The sequence below is a fragment of the Lycium barbarum genome, chromosome 2, assembly GCF_019175385.1.
Source record: "Lycium barbarum isolate Lr01 chromosome 2, ASM1917538v2, whole genome shotgun sequence".
Lineage (NCBI taxonomy): Eukaryota > Viridiplantae > Streptophyta > Magnoliopsida > Solanales > Solanaceae > Lycium > Lycium barbarum.
The window spans coordinates 112604602-112620714 of record NC_083338.1 but is presented as its reverse complement, the minus strand read 5'-3'; the positions used below and the strand labels follow the sequence as shown (position 1 = coordinate 112620714).

The window sequence follows — 16113 nt, the reverse complement described above, 5'->3', positions numbered from 1 at the left end:
GAGGAAATAACTTAATGATGATAAACATGATAATATTTCAAGAATCAATCAAATAATTAAGGCATTAAAATTTGAAATACATAGCATAGGATGGAGTGAATTTTTTATAGAACGCTCGTGTTCATATTCTACTTGGATTCGTGCTAAAGAAAGAGGGAAACAAACACCTTACACACCTTAGTTGTCAAGCCGTTACTTGAAAGAATCCTTTATTCCGATGCTTTCCCTTCACCCGAACCTATATTGAAAAATATATCCTTAATCATATTCCATCATGTTCATACATCAACTTAGATAAGTTGTATATCGAAGAATGATTCGGAATATGAGAATTCGGGTAGCATTTCCCCTATATCATCTACTTCCTCAAAATTCCAAAACAACTCCCAAACATCATTAACAACATCAACAATAAAATAATCAAGATATCACATGACAAACATATACAAATCCGTCGAAACTTCTTTAAAAAATCAGACCATAAGTCAACAACATCGACATATCAAACTACGACCTTTATACTATGTTTTCCTTTACTTTAAACCATTAAAATCCTGCAAAACAACTCAATATCAAAGTTAAGATGAAGAACATACCTTTTCCGGTCCAAAAACTCTAAATCCAAACCCTTCTTTCAAGCTTAACATCTATAACTTCAATAGCGACAATAGCTATGATGTTGCCACAAGCTTCCCGAGCCTAGATTACATAACCTCCTTATGATTTCTTGGTTTTAATGATAAGGAATGTTGGGAGAGGTGTGCTAGATGTTTCTAGAACTCTAAGGGTGTAAGAATGAGGTGTAAATGGGTGGGATTTGGTATTTATAGGGTGGAAGGTCGGTTTCCACCGATTTACCATTTGCCCTTCGCGTTCGCGAAGCCTTGGCTCACGTTCGTGGAGAAGTCTCTGACGGCCTATCTTGAAAAGCCCATAACTTTATATTCGGATGTCGTATCGACGAACAGTTTGTTGAACTGAAAACTAGAATCAATGAACTTCAATTTAAATAGGTTATACATTTCATAACTCCTCATATTCTAAGAGATACACATCCCTCAAGTTGGACTAAAAATTCTGTCCGGAATTCTGCCAATTTTTCCCGAAATTTCGACAAACTTAATTCCTTCATTTCCTTTGATCCCGGAACCCTTAGATACTCTCTTAACACTTGTTAAAGGTCTTGCTTAACCTTATAAGAGTTCCATAACATTTCCGGGCTTACGCTTGTTTACTTACGATGCAAATGACGTGAAATTTTTTCGATTCGGCCGTAGAACACCATGACCGTGTAACTCTTCCATCGCAGATCCATAGCCGCTGCCACATCACCACCCTCGTTCCATCTTCTTCAGAACTAGCACCAGTCCTGTTCCATCACTGATAACCACCCGAAACACCCAAAGCAGAACCACCTTAGCTACTACTCAAAGTTTCGATCACCGGCCGCCTCGTCTTCACTGTTGGAGTTCTGGTAACGGTGGCTGGTCCAATAGCTAAAAGTTATCAATTGCGATGCTGCAAAGATAAGATAACTAGAAAGTGAGAAACAAATCTAAAAAATTGAAAAATAATTGAATTCAAATGATAGAATTATTATTTAAAGGAAAATATTTGAAACTTGGAAAAGAGACAAACATGGGTACCTTTAGGCTATTAATGAGAAGATGAAGATAGAGAGCCATGAATTGTAGTTGAAGAAGTGCAAGCCAAAAGCTATTTCTCAAATAAATCTTATAAAACAAAGGTTTTTCCAACTGAAAGAGAATTTTTCAGTGAAGAAACGCTTAACTTCTTGATGAATTATGTAAATTGGGTATGAAAAAGGTGTGAGTTTTGCAGGGTATTTCAAGATTTGAAGAGAGAAAAATTTCGTGTGGATTATAAAGGGACTAGAAAGTGTCCATCAGTGCATTTTCACTGGAAAATCAAACTCCGGTGACCTTTCTTTCCTCTATATAAATGTCTACCTTATTAATAAATTACCATGTTGAAATGCTCCTCCAATTACGGACGATGTGTGTGTGTTGTGAATGTGATAACTAAAATTTATTTTGCCATGAAAGTGTAACTGCCATGGATGTTGTAAAGAAAGAAAATAGGGAAAGAAGGAAGAAGAAGGAAAAAACTAAAAAAGAAACAATAAAATAAATAAAAACATATTAAAAAAAGGTGTTATACACGTGTCAGGCGCGTGTATAACACTCCTGAACATTAATCTGGGATTGCTTTGGGAAAAGAGTATAAATTTAACTTCATAGTATATTAGGGGTGGGGTGGGGGTTTTGGGGGGGTGGGGTAAAATAAACGTTCGTAAATTTAAAGTGCTAAAGTAAATTTTGGGGACAAGTTAAGGGGTGATTTTATGTATTTTCTCTAATATAAAATCTATAAAAACTGTCATACCTCATAACGAATAGTTTGCATTAGCAACTTGGGTCTACATATGCCAATGAAAATAATTTTCGTCAACTCTTCTTTGTCTGAAACATAAAAGGCTTCTTCATAGAGGCTAGCTGCAATAATGTGGTTAGCTCTGTCTTGTCCTTTAAATTTTTTCCTTTACAAGAACCTGTATCATGATCATAAGCTTGGCTGTATTATGTTGCAGGAGACTGTCCGCCTTGTGTTCCAGCAAGATTTTTTGATAAAATTGCAAAAACCATCAGGAAACCGCCTCTGATTTTTTGATACAAGTTCGTTTTATTTTCTTCAAAATTATCAAGCCCATGACTAAATCCACTATAACCACTATCGACCATTTTTTCTTCATCTACTTCTAAAATTGGTGGTGGTGATGTTGTTGCAACATTTGAAGCTTGCTGAGACCTTTCAGCAACTTCTTAAACTAATAATATCTTTATATCGGGGCTCATACCATCATTTGAAACATCATGAAGCCACGTATGCAAATCATCATTATTATTTACGAATGAAGGAGGTATCTTTTCCATCAAAAGCGTAGAATTAAGCATATAAGTAATGAACAATTGACTCAGTCAACATGTTAATTGTCTACATTTAATGACAATATCGACAAACTCATTTTATCTCGCATCACTACGAAAACCAAAGGGTATTTTTACTTATGTATCCGAAGTCCAAGTCCAACTATTTTCCCCCTCACCCTATTTGTCAAATTAATGACAACATACTAATATATAGTCTCTCATTAGTGATAGTGTTGTAGGCAAAAGAGAGACCAGGCTTACAGTTATCATTTTCACACCTCTGTGTAGTATTGTGCTAGAATTTTTGGGCATTGGGACAATAAAAAAGATGTGCCTAATGGTTTCAGGAGAAGTGTTGCAGGAGTAGCAGTTTGGATTAATGTTGAGTCCAATGTTGTGCAGATAAGCATTAGTGGGTAGTCTCTCATGAAATAGGAGCCAGAAGAAAGTTTTGAACCTTAAGTTTCCATATCCAACTGAAACACTTGGTGTTAGAGGATGGGTTAGGCTTGGACTGGTGATTTATTGCTTTATAGGCAGAATTGGTGGAGACCAATCCATTACTGGTAGCTCTCCAAATCATTTTGTCCTCTCAATTGGAATTGGGAGGGATGAAGGTGCTGTTGAGGATTTCTAGTATCTGGTTTGGGATTGGAAGAGATAGACTGTCAGTGTTCCAGGTGCCATTATAGTACAATGAGGAAACTTTAACCAATTCATGTTGAAGAGTTAAGGGGCCTTGGATCATGCTCTTGATGGAGTTGTGGTGGGGTATCCAGTTTTCATTGCTAAATTTTACCATATTGCCTTTATGAACCACCCACCGAGATTCCCAAAAATAGGTTTTCCAGCTCTGAAGAATGTATTTCCAGATGTTGGATTTTGGTTTTTTTGGGATATGGTTCCAACTGCAGTGTTTAACAATAAGAACTTTGGCCCAAAGTGAGTCAGGCTTGTGAAAAAGTCTCCAGGCTGGACCACAAATTAGGGCCTTGTTCTTTGTGTTAGTCTTTTGAATGCCTAGGCCCTCTTGATTCTTTGGTTTGGTGATAGTGTCCCAACCAATCATGTGCATTTTTTTCTTTTCATTGGTTGTGCCCCAGATGAAGTTCCTTTGGATTTTGTTAATCAAGCTTAAAGACTTACTGGGAGCTTATTGAATTGCATAACATAGCTAGGAATGCTACCTAGAGAAGCTTTAGCAAGGACAGTTCTTCCAGTCATGTTAAGAAATCTGGTGTTCCAGCCAACAAAGTTTGGAATGCATGTTATCAATGATGAATCAGAGGTCATATGAGAGGGTCTTTGGTGGAGAATTGGGAAACCAAGATATTTTCCAAAGTTGGTGCTAGTAGTGATGGAGAGGTGATTGGAGAGCTCATTGATTTGTTCAGTTTTGTAGTTTGCTGAGAAGAAAACTTTGGATTTTGTGAGGTTGATTTTTTGGCTAGAGGCTTGGTTAAAAGTCTCAAGGATAGAGATGATGGTTTCACCGTTTTTCTTATTGGCTCTAGCAAACAGGGTTAAGTCATCTACAAATAAGAGGTTGGAAATTTTTGGCCCTGCCCTGCTAATGTTGATTGGGAACCATCTTTTATCTAGTACAACTTTATCATCAATCTAGACAACCTTTCCATGCATATTTTGAAGATGTATGGGGAGATGGGGTCTCCTTGTCTAATGCCCCTGGAAGACGTCAGTATTCTTGCCATTTACAAGGATAGAAATGGAAGAAGTGGTGATGCAGGACATGATCAGATGGATGATTTTTGTCAGGAAATTGAAGGCTAACAGGGAATCTCTAATGAAAGACCATTCAATCCTATCAAAAGCTTTCTCTAGGTCAATTTTGGGGATCATGTTGGCATTTTTACCTTTCATTTTCCTAAAGTGGGTAATGTATTCCTGAAATATGATAGCATTGTTAGAGGCTCTCTGGTTGGAAAGGAAACTAGCTTGACTGGGACTAACAATATGTTGTAGAAAGGGCTTAATTCTATTGACTATGATCATTGTAACAGTCTTATAAATGGTGTTGCAAAGGCCAATGGGTCTGAAGTTCTTGAGCATGGTAGCATTTGGACATTTTGGGATTAGGCATGGTAAACTAGAGTTCATGTTGGGAGTCATGGTGCTGGTGTTAAACACAGAAATCCATGATAAAGGGGCCAACGTAGTCCATCAGGGCTAGGAGCCTTAAAAGGCTTAAAGGAGAAAATGGCATTTTTGATCTCAACATCTCTGAGGGGGACTTTTAAAATATTATGGTGGTCAGAGGTGAGAGTATGGGACTAAAAAATGCCATAAGTTTGGATATTGGAGGTGGAATGGTTGGAAGTGTAGAGATCAGTGAAAAGGCTAAAATGATATCTTTGATCTCTTTCTGGTCGTGAAACCGGTTGCCTACTTCATTTTTTAGAGAAAGAATTATATTTCTTCTTCTTCTTCTTCTTCTTCTTCTTCTTCTTCTTCTTCTTCTTCTTCTTCTTCTTCTTCTTCTTCTTCTTCTTCTGTTCAAGGTGGAAGTGTGGAAGAACTTAGTGTTAGCATCCCCATCAGTTAGCCAATTGATTCTAGATTTAAGCTTCCAGAAGTCTTCTTCATTTTTCAGCATGGCATCATATTCTGTTAACAACTTGGATTCTTGATCTATGAGGAAATAGCTGTATTGATAAGAGTTACAATTTTCAAATGCCCTGCATTCTTGCAATTAGCCTTCTCTTTTTGTGGAAAATGTCCTCAAAAGTGTTTTTGTTCCAGTCAGAAGCAATGTTTTGGAATAAGTTGGTAGCATTGATGAGATCAATATTGGGGTGGAAAAAGTCTTGGACAATGTTGAGAAAAGAAGGATGACTGCGCCATATGGTCTCAAATCTAAAAGGAATGTGATTCCTGTCTCTAACATCAGTGGAAAGCTTAATTAGCAGGGGACAGTGGTCATAATGGGTTCTAGGCAAGTGTGTACCACTGGCCTTGGGATAATTAGCAATCCAAGAGTCATTAGCAAAACCCCTATCCAATCTTTCTAGAAGTAGATCCTACCTATTTCTATATCTTTTATTAGTCCATGTGTATTTACTACCTTTAAACCAAGGTCTACAAGTTTGCAGAGATTAATGCAGTGCCAGAAAAGGTTGCTTCTGTTGGTATTAATACAGTTACCACCAAATGTGTCTCTAGCTTTAAGGACTTCATTAAAGTCTCCACCAACAAATCAACTTCCTTTAAAGGAGTGAGACAAATTAACTAATTGTTCCTACAAAGGTTTCCTTCCTGAAAGGTGTTACTAGCATAAATAGCAGAAAAAAGCCAAGAGTTAATGGCAGAGAGTACCTTAACTATGACATGAATGCCTTGGGGTGTTATGGAAACTTCTTCTATTTTCATAATATCATGTTTCCACATGATGGCAATACTGCCAGACTGACTAATAGCTGAGAGCTGAATATGGTAATCAAATTTGAGCTTATCAGTTAATTGCTTATGGTCAGCCATCTGGTTTCCAGTAAACTAACATGGCAGACTTATGGAGCGTAATCATGTCAGCACAATGTCTCCTAAATTCAGCACTGTTCCCCCCTAACATTCCATATTATGTAATTCATCACAAGGGTTTGGTTGGGTCGGGTATCCTGAAGATGTGTCCTCTTCATCCCCTATAGAGAGGTCAAGTTCCTTAATGGTATTGACAGTGGGATGTTCTTAAAAAAAGGGGTTAGGATCTCGCTGGCCTGAAGATGTGTCCTCTTCATCCCCGACCCCTTCTGGGTACCTATCCCTAAGCCACATTTTTTCAGATTTATTGGGCAACGTGCTATAAGGATCTCGCTGGCCTGGTTGGAGAACTCTATCACTCTCATACTATCTAGCCACATTGAGTTTGCTTTGTAAGCTGGGGTCTGGTTTTGTTGGGGTTTTTTCTCCACATTAGTCTCGTTTAGGATTAGTAAGGCTTAATTAATGCCCCTTCCTATGTTTTCCAACAGTGGTACTTCTTTTGGGCTCTTGGGGTAGAACCACTGTCTCCACTAGGGGGTGGGGTAGCAGAGGTGAAAATGATAGGTTTAGAGCTGGATCGTTCGGGTTCTGCTCTGGGAAGAAGGGTATTGTGAGCATTGCTTGCTGCATTAGAGAGTTAATCACATGAGGAGCTAGTGGGGTGGTGGTTGGATTGGACTGAAAGATTATTGATAGCCATAGTTGGTGACCAAAAGCTGTTAAGCCTTGATTCATCGTTGCAGAGGTGATTCTTGCTAAGTGGGCCGGGTTTTTTATCAGGAGGTTTACCTGTTGGTTTCCCGCATTGAAGCTGTAAGCTAGGGTTTTGTCATGACCCAAACCGAAGGGCCATGACGGGCACCTGGACCCTACCTGTTGAGCACCGTTAATCATGCTTTCATATCATAATCATAAATTAGGGTGCACCGCGAGGGTCATCAGATGGCAAACTGCTAGATCATAAGAGAACAAGTATATAACCATGCTGGACAAAACTGTACAAGCCGACAAAGTCATCATGGACACCTATACAACAAAATATAGGCCGGGAGGGCCATACAACATCTACTACAACATCTACTGTACCACATCTGTCTACAAGCCTCTACTAGAGTACATAACATAATAAGGTCGGGACAGGACCCCGCCATACCCATATGTACAACAAAAATATACGTACCAAGACACGACAGCAACTCCGAGACAAATGGAGTGCTCCAATATCAGCTGAACGGCAACCTACGAAGGCGGATCGTCACCCTGTCTACCTGAACCTGCCAGCATGAAACGCAGCGTCTCCTAGGCAAGAAGGGCGTCAGTACCGACAATGTACTGAGTATGTAAAACATGAACGTAACATAAATGAGACATAGAAGTGCATAGGATAAAAGGAATGCAACCTGTATATCTGAACTGCCTCTGAGGGTTAATGATATGCATAAGTACTGTATATATGCATATATAACGCCTGCTCATACATGTATATATGTGTATATAACGCTTGTTAGGCCTCTGTGGGCATCCCATCGTATCGTATCGGCCTCTGTGGGCATAATCATCATCATATGACCAGTTGATCAGGTGGTAGTGCTTATATAACGCCGTAACCTTCCCCATAACACATATAGATAATATAAGTATACGTGTGTATATAATGCATGTGGGTTCATAATATGATATATATATATATATATATATATATATATATATATATATATATATATATATATAATGCATCAATATGATAAGAGTACACCCGGAATCGATCGGAGTGACGTAAGGTCATTACACCTCCGAACATCGTTATGAGATAGCATTTCCATCAACAAGTGACTCTATGAAGCACATGAAATCTGGACAAGGACTTGCTAAGAACAATATTACTAGAACATGAATCAACATAAAACATCTCTAGCTACTAAGAATGGAATCATTATGAAGTAGCGTTACGTTTACGTTTCGTTCATATGGATCGTGCCAAAAGAAGGAAAGTTAGCCTTAACATACCTCAAGTCATCAGCACAATCCCACAATAAATCCGTCAATAAATGCTGGCATCTACTTAAATTTACGATCCACATTTATGGACCGTAAAAATTAGACGGTCCGTATAATTGGATCGTAAAAAGGCAACAGTGGCTCACCCCTACTGTTATCATTTTACGGTGGGGGTCAACCAGATATATGGTCCGTAAATATTATACGGTCCTTATATCCAACCGTAAGACCCAACTTTTCTGATATGCATTCTCGTCGATTTGTTTAACCTCTAATCATTCCATCACATATTAAGCATGAACTTAAACCTTTGTATACTCAAGATGAACACTTCTTATCTTATAAAACATCAAAGATAATTCCACTCTCCAAATTTATAACAACTAACTCATGAAGAACTTAACGTACAAAAGTATGAGATGTAACAGGTTTGGCCTTGTAGTGCCAGTTCTAGCCAAGATTTCGGAATGTGGTCCTAGCTTAGAGGGTCTGTGACAAGAGTTAACGAAGAGTTTGGTAAGGGGTTGCTTGAGTTCATTGTTATTTTCAAACTGTGGTCGTGGAGGGTTTTTGCATAGATTCTGGTTGATGGTGATTTTACTGAGTGATGAAGAGGGATTATCTAGGTGATTAGGCTGAGACCCTTCGGTATGCAAGTGCATAAGGCATGCATTTCTAATTAATGAGGGGTTATTGGAAATGACAGGGGTTGTCAAATCATTAGATATCAAATGATGATCATAATCCATATTTGTAACCCGGTTTTCCAAGGGGAATAGTAAGGCTTTTATTTGCGAATTAGGTGGAGGAGTATGGATGTAGGAGATGGTTTGAGAAGGAAGAATAGTGTTTATAGGGTGTGGGTCCCTTTCTTAGGAGGAGTTTAAGTTACCCATAGGCTCCTTTTTAGTGGTAGTTTCCAATGTGGAGGAGACACAATTTTGGGGGAAGAAAAAAGCATTTTTGTTTTGGGATTTAACCGGTGTAAAGATTTTTTGGGGCCTTGTGCTGTGGACACCCAAGTGGGCTTGGATGCACTGACATGGCTGTGGCTCAATTTTCTTTTTGTGTTGGGCTTCCCTAAAACAATTTGGTTGATATCATTCTTGACACTAGAGGTATCCGGATCGGTTTTTTGGTCCATGTTGGCTGTTTTTTGAGATGGTTGGTCGGATTCCTCCGCCGTGGAGAAAGCTCCAAATTTTTTTTTTAATAGGAGTGGGGATAGAAAGGTATACGAACTTATCTGATGCAACATCAATTTTTTTTACTTGAGTCCTTGTCGTTGTTTCTCCATCTCTTTTCTGTGCTTCTTCCGGTGCTCCGGAGTTCTTCTTCTTCTTTGGAAAAACTATTGTTTTCTATTCATCTATTGGTTTGTGGGAGGATCCGGGGGAATATTTCTCAGGTGAAGTCATTGGGGAGGTTTTCCTTTGGAATTGGCACTTATCAATGATGTGGCCAATTCTGCCACATGTTTAAAGAGTATGCCTTCTCCTTCATAGAGAATCGATTGTTCGTGATTCCCTATTGTAACTGAGTTCTCCACTAGCTTTTTTATGGGTACTTCGATGCAAATTCTCACATATCGACCTCGAAGAGTCGATGAAGTACAAGTGTCAGTCTTTTAGTAGTTTTCCTAATTTCCTTCCCACTTTTCTAGGATAGCATTGTCGTAAAACTCTGTGGGTAATTGGGAAATTCTGATCCAAATGGCAGTGCTAGTTAGGGTGGATTCTTTGGCCATGAAATTTTGCTCCCATTTTCTGACTGCTCTCTGCTATGAACCAGGGTCCTCCATGGAGAGCTTTTACCATGTTTTCCTCTAGGCCGACTTGACGATGAAGAAATCTCATCCTAGGTTGATCAAAATCGACTGTTCGGATGGGTTCCACATAACTACGAGTTTGGATTTGAGAATTTGATGGTTTGCTTTTTTCCCCATAGATTTTAATAATAAGGGAGAAGCGTCATGGAAAATAGATTCTATTTCTCTCCTCTACAGTAAAGAGGATAGCATCGGAATTCCCATGCTCTTCTTCAGGGGAATGGGTTCTTTGCCATAGCTTTTTGCATCGTTATAAAGAGTCTTTGAGGATAGATTTTTTTCCAAAAGAATTTCTTTATTAGAGTGAGCAGTGGTTTGGTCTTCCTCCTTTATAGTGTTCGCTGGATCCAGCGAGTCGGACGGATAATTGGGGAGTCATTTGGTGGTTTATCGGTTAGTTTTCTAGAGAGCGATTAGAGAAAGTAGGGTGCATTTGTCACACCCCATTTTAACCGGGTTAATTTAGGGTATGACATTTTGGTGATTCCTATTTATTTATTTTAAGGAGTCGCCACCTAATTAATTTAACGGTGAATTAGGACACCTAATTTAACTAAGGTAAAGTTAAAACTAAACCTCCCTTAATAGTCTGCTTAACCAATGTGATTCTAGGTAAGGGCTCTATATTATCCTAAAGGGAAGGGGTTAGGCATCCTTTAGAATCCGTTAACTTACGGTTATGCTTAAATTTTAAGAAAACGGGTTGCAAATATTATTAAGGTTTTAAAAGGAAAACATAGTAATGTTATTTAGACTAACTTGAAGAAACACATGGTAGTCCACTCAAAAATAAAACTTATAAATGTTGTTAAGCTTTAAATGATAATTTTATTTTAAAAATGAGATTTGCAAAATATAGTGATTTGTATATAGATAGAAGTTTTTAAGAGAAATCTAGACTTATCTTTTAAATAAAATGCAAAAGGTAACGAGTTTTCTTCCTCTTTTTATTATTTCTCATTAATTATGCTTAGCTAAAATATGCATGATTGATTCAAACTTGAAGAGTTATTTGTAAAATATACTTGAGTTTATACTTGCATATTAGTGACGTTTTGAAATGTTTAGGATAAAAAGATATGATTCCCTTTTACTTAAAATGCATAGTCATGCCATTTTGCAAATCAATTATTCCAAATAATAAATACTATGAATAGTTTTAACATAAAAGAAAATGAAACTTATGGTATTAATTGAGTTTCTCTCTTAAATTTAATACCTATTATACTAAAGCTAACCCACTAAATTCGCTAAAGTTCACCTAAATAAAACAAAAAATAAAAGTTAGTCACATAATACAAGTTAAATGCAGCAACATAAAACAAATGTGTAAAAAGAAAAAGAAAGGTAACGAGATGGGCTTAGCCCATTTTGGGGCTGCTGTGAACAGTGGCGCAGCCCATTTTGGACTGCTGAGAACTGTTCATTCTATTGGGCCTTGGCCCAGAATCTCCGTTCCTTTTTGTTTTGCTGCGGATAAAGGCTGACAAGGCTGACTCGAGAGAATTACGCTGGGCTTTAGCCCATCGTTGAATGCGGAAGAAGACGAGTCCCTCGGACTCGTATGCGATGGTCATGCACAAAACGAAAGAAAAGGATTAGTATCTAATCGATGAAGATGTAAAAATACAAATTCAATAGGTCGGCCATGAAAATATAAATTCAAAACAAACCAGTAGATTGTATATATTTTGTGTATATCTAATGCATTTCAGCGAAGGTATACCAGCAACATACACACGTATATATGATTCAGGCACGACAAATTACGATCTGAGCGAGACAATGCTCAGACGTGGATAGAACCTCGGACAGCCGCGTATCGTGTGTTTTAATTAAAACAGCTTCAACGTATATAAATAACTGCAGTTTTATAGCCTACGATAATACTTAAATCTGCATTTCAATTTCATTACTTATAGGGGTAAACAAACAGAACACAAAGCATTTTATGTCATAAATGGGGGGACAGCAGTTACAGACAAACTGGTTTTCTAATTCAAACCAGATCTCAAACTGATCTGTACCGAAAAAATGCCCAGGATTGAGAGTATGGTCGTGTTCAAACTGATGAAATCCAAATTAAGGCAGGGGAATTCATGGGCATCTCATATAGTTCAAGAACATTAAGTGAAAAAGACTAGATGTTGAGATGGGTGAATGGTTTAACAGGCAAGAGACTTCAATAGCTTGTTTTGGTAAGTTAGAGGTCATAAAAATACCGAAATTCAAGTAATGCAAATTGAGAGAACTGTTAATATTGAAAGGGCAGCATACAAGATTCAAGCAGTTGAGTTCTATAAGTGTGAGGCTCAGCAAAGGAAGTTGAGGAGCTACAGGTTATGCAGAGCTTTGAATGAATCGCTACAGGGGCAGAAATGTAACAACACAAGGCATGCATGATCACAAAGCACACAGCATATACACTGCGATTATGGGAAACCAGCAGGACCTTAAGACTTTCAATAGTAGTTAGATAGGAAAAGGTTCAGTTTAAGACAATAAATCTTAATTTAGATGGCATGTGTACATGTAGTTAAGAAAGAGAGACAGTTTAAACACATGAAGGACCTCAGGTGCCATTTTTAAGTAAAAAATCATAGTTTCAGATAGGTTTAGACTCACGCAATGAAGGACAAGTAATACTTAAGTTACTTGGACACACACAGTTACACAAGTTGAGTCTATGCAGTGTAAGTTCATATGAGGCAATACAGTACATATAGTAAGGACCAAAATAAAAAATGAGTGAAACATGAGGGTTTTGAAACTTTAAATAAATAAAATGGCCAGACAATATTGACAGAGGCACAGTTTCTCAAGTCAAATAAGCTAACACATAACCGATTACCCAACTGGGAGTTAAACCAAATTAAACATGAATACATACGGCCAGAAACTTGTCTGATGGCAAGGGTATATAACGAGTGAAGTAGCAGGGCACCAAAAATGCTTCAATTTCAGAGGAACCAATTTAAGCAGAGGAAAACAGCACTGTCATGGGCTTCAACTTACTCAAATAACACACACACACATATACATACATGCTTGCTTAATTACAAGGGTATAAGTATGATTAATCAAAGATTAAATTAAGTGACAAAGAAAACAGACCAATGTTTAACTAATATACACTTAGCCAAATAGCAGCTGCCTAAAGTAAAAAAAAAAATGAGCTTATAAGCAAACAGCAATGTCCAATCAATCCCACATTTAAATTATTCATTCGGTTGTCCAAACATGAAGCCAAAACAGGTTGAAAGAAAACTTATTAAGATTAAGCATAAGCAAGATTTAAACCTATCAGGCCTGCCACAAGTATAAAGCAAATTAAACCTTAATCAAGAGCATCCCAAAAATATCTTAAACTAAATTAAAACAGAACGAAAGTACACTGACACCAAACAAACAAATGAAATAACAAACTACGTCATACAAGCATTTGAACACATCCTAACGATATGTTGAGCTAAACAGCAAATTAAGCATAGAAACAAACTACATACTAGAACTGGAAGATAAGAAAAATATGAAGTTTACTGACCTTAGACTAAAGCAAACATCATTCTAAAACTAACGAGCTAACCATATATGACTTATATTAACATAAAATCATTTAACTATGGACTTGTATTAGTATTCAGCTAGACAGACTCATGATTAATTGAATTAACGAGGAATCATATCAATATGGAGGATAGCTAACAGTAAAAGGGGTTTCATAGAGATGCTAATGACTCAAGCTGCTGCTACTCAACTGTCTTGCCGGTATGAATGACCATTAAACATGACCAAATACAAATATTGCTACTTAACAACTGAACATAAAATCTAATCAAAAAGCTAGTAATTAATCGGACTTACCAATATAAACAGATGCTAAACTAACTTAATTTAGACCATAATAATCACTAACCAACATGCAGACACTTAAGAATTTTGTATGAAATTAAACAAACTTCTAATACTAAACTAATTAATATGCTACACTAACAGTTAATCCAACATTAACAAACGTCAACATACATAAACATACCAAGACACTATAAATTCAACTAAGGAAGCTTTTTACCTTCTTCGAGTGCAGCGAAGTGGGGTGCGGGGTTTCAATGATCTAACTCGAAATAACACAAATCCCGAATTTGTTTACACTCGAATCCAAACGGATGCCAAGGGAAAAAAAAAACAGAACAAAAGAAAACAATTTAGATTTTGACTTGATATCAACAACACTGCTAAAGAACTGATATTTTCCAAGAGGGAATTTCTGCTATTGAAGAGCTTGTTTTCTCAGAGAATAAACGGGATTTCAAAAGAAACTTATTTTAGAACTTTTGTCTTCAGGGGATTCTTGCGACCCGAAAAAACTACAAGATAGGGGGTTTTTGGGGTTCAAGAACTGTGATTCTTAGGGGATTTCTGCGATTCCAAGGCTTTCCCTCAAACTCCTTTCAAACGATTCAACTCGCCACTATTTATATGGTTTTGCTTTGTGTTGAAGAAAGAGAGAAGGAGGAACGGTAGAGAGAGAGAGAGGAGCGGGGGACAGGGGAAAGTGGAAGGGACAGAGGAGCGTGGGGGACAGGGCGTGGTGGAGAGGAGCGTGGTGGAGGCGTGGAAAGGGAGAGAGAAGAGGGACGAAGGAGGTACGGGAGAGAGAGAAAAGAGGGGAGCGGCGCTGAGGGAAAGGGAAAGAGAAATGAAGGAAACCCTACCTTTGTTAAGTGGAGGGGCGGGTCGGGTCGGTGGTGTGGGCTGGGTATAGTTTAAATAATGGGCTGAGTTGAATTAAAATGTTGGGCTGGTTGTGTATGAATAGGGTGTTGGGCTGATTTTATGAATTGGTCCGAAAATAGTATGAGTTGATTGGGTTACTACATTTAAATAAAAGACCTATTTAAATAACTTGTGTTAAAATATTACTCAATATAAAATATGCAATTATTAGTGCTCAGATAATAAAAAATGGCGTTGTAATAGCCGTGCAATAATATTTTGAAAAATCCAAAGTAAATAAACACTATTATTTAATTATGCAAAGATAAATGCGATGCGTGTGCGTAAGCTGGTAAAATACCGAAATGATAAAAATTGTGAATTATAATAATAATAATAATGATAATAATAATAATGATGGCTAGTAACTGTAATAGAATAATGAAACGCCGGTATTGATAAGAGGCTAATAATTATAGTAAAATATAAATATATTTTTCCAACAATATTAGAAGCGTAAATAGGTATTTCAGAGGAGAGGCGGGACAAAATTGGGTGTCAACAGCATTCTCTCTTTAAACAATATCCCAATATAGCCTTTTGTTACTAACATTAGGATTGCCACAAATGGTTTCTCTATAGAACATTTTGTTAATGAAATATTATCTCGTCTATTACCAAAAAAAAAAAAAAAAAAAGAAAAAGAAAAAGAAAGAGAATAATTTGTCCAGCACTCTAAATACTAGAAAGTATTGTTTTAAAAGGCAGTGTTAGGACTCGCCCCGGGGCTCGCCTCGGGGCAGGGCAGTGGCAAAACGCCATGGGGCTAACGTGCGGGGCTTAGTTCCTATGAGGCTTACGCCCTAAGCGCCCAACCGTACGCCCTAAACACGCCTAACGCCCAACGTCCAACGCCCAGGGCTCGCCTAACAGTTCTTACACAAATTATATTTTAAATTCCTTAATTAAAATCATTCACCCTCATAATTGTTTAACAAAATAATGATACTTAATAGTTTTTCATCTATAGAAATAGAAGATTGGGTGTAACTCATATAACAAGTCGTAGTATTGGATATTTACTATTTGAGAACGTCGTGAGGGTGAATATCACTTAATGTT

The 16113-nt window shown here is 37.5% G+C and overlaps 1 protein-coding gene across 1 annotated transcript in view; it reads left to right on the top strand.

Annotated features, from left to right (window-relative positions):
• The window catches only part of LOC132626783 (eukaryotic translation initiation factor 2 subunit gamma-like), a 54546-nt gene that overhangs the window by 26615 nt on the left and 11818 nt on the right, over positions 1-16113 (top strand). The window lies entirely within an intron of this gene.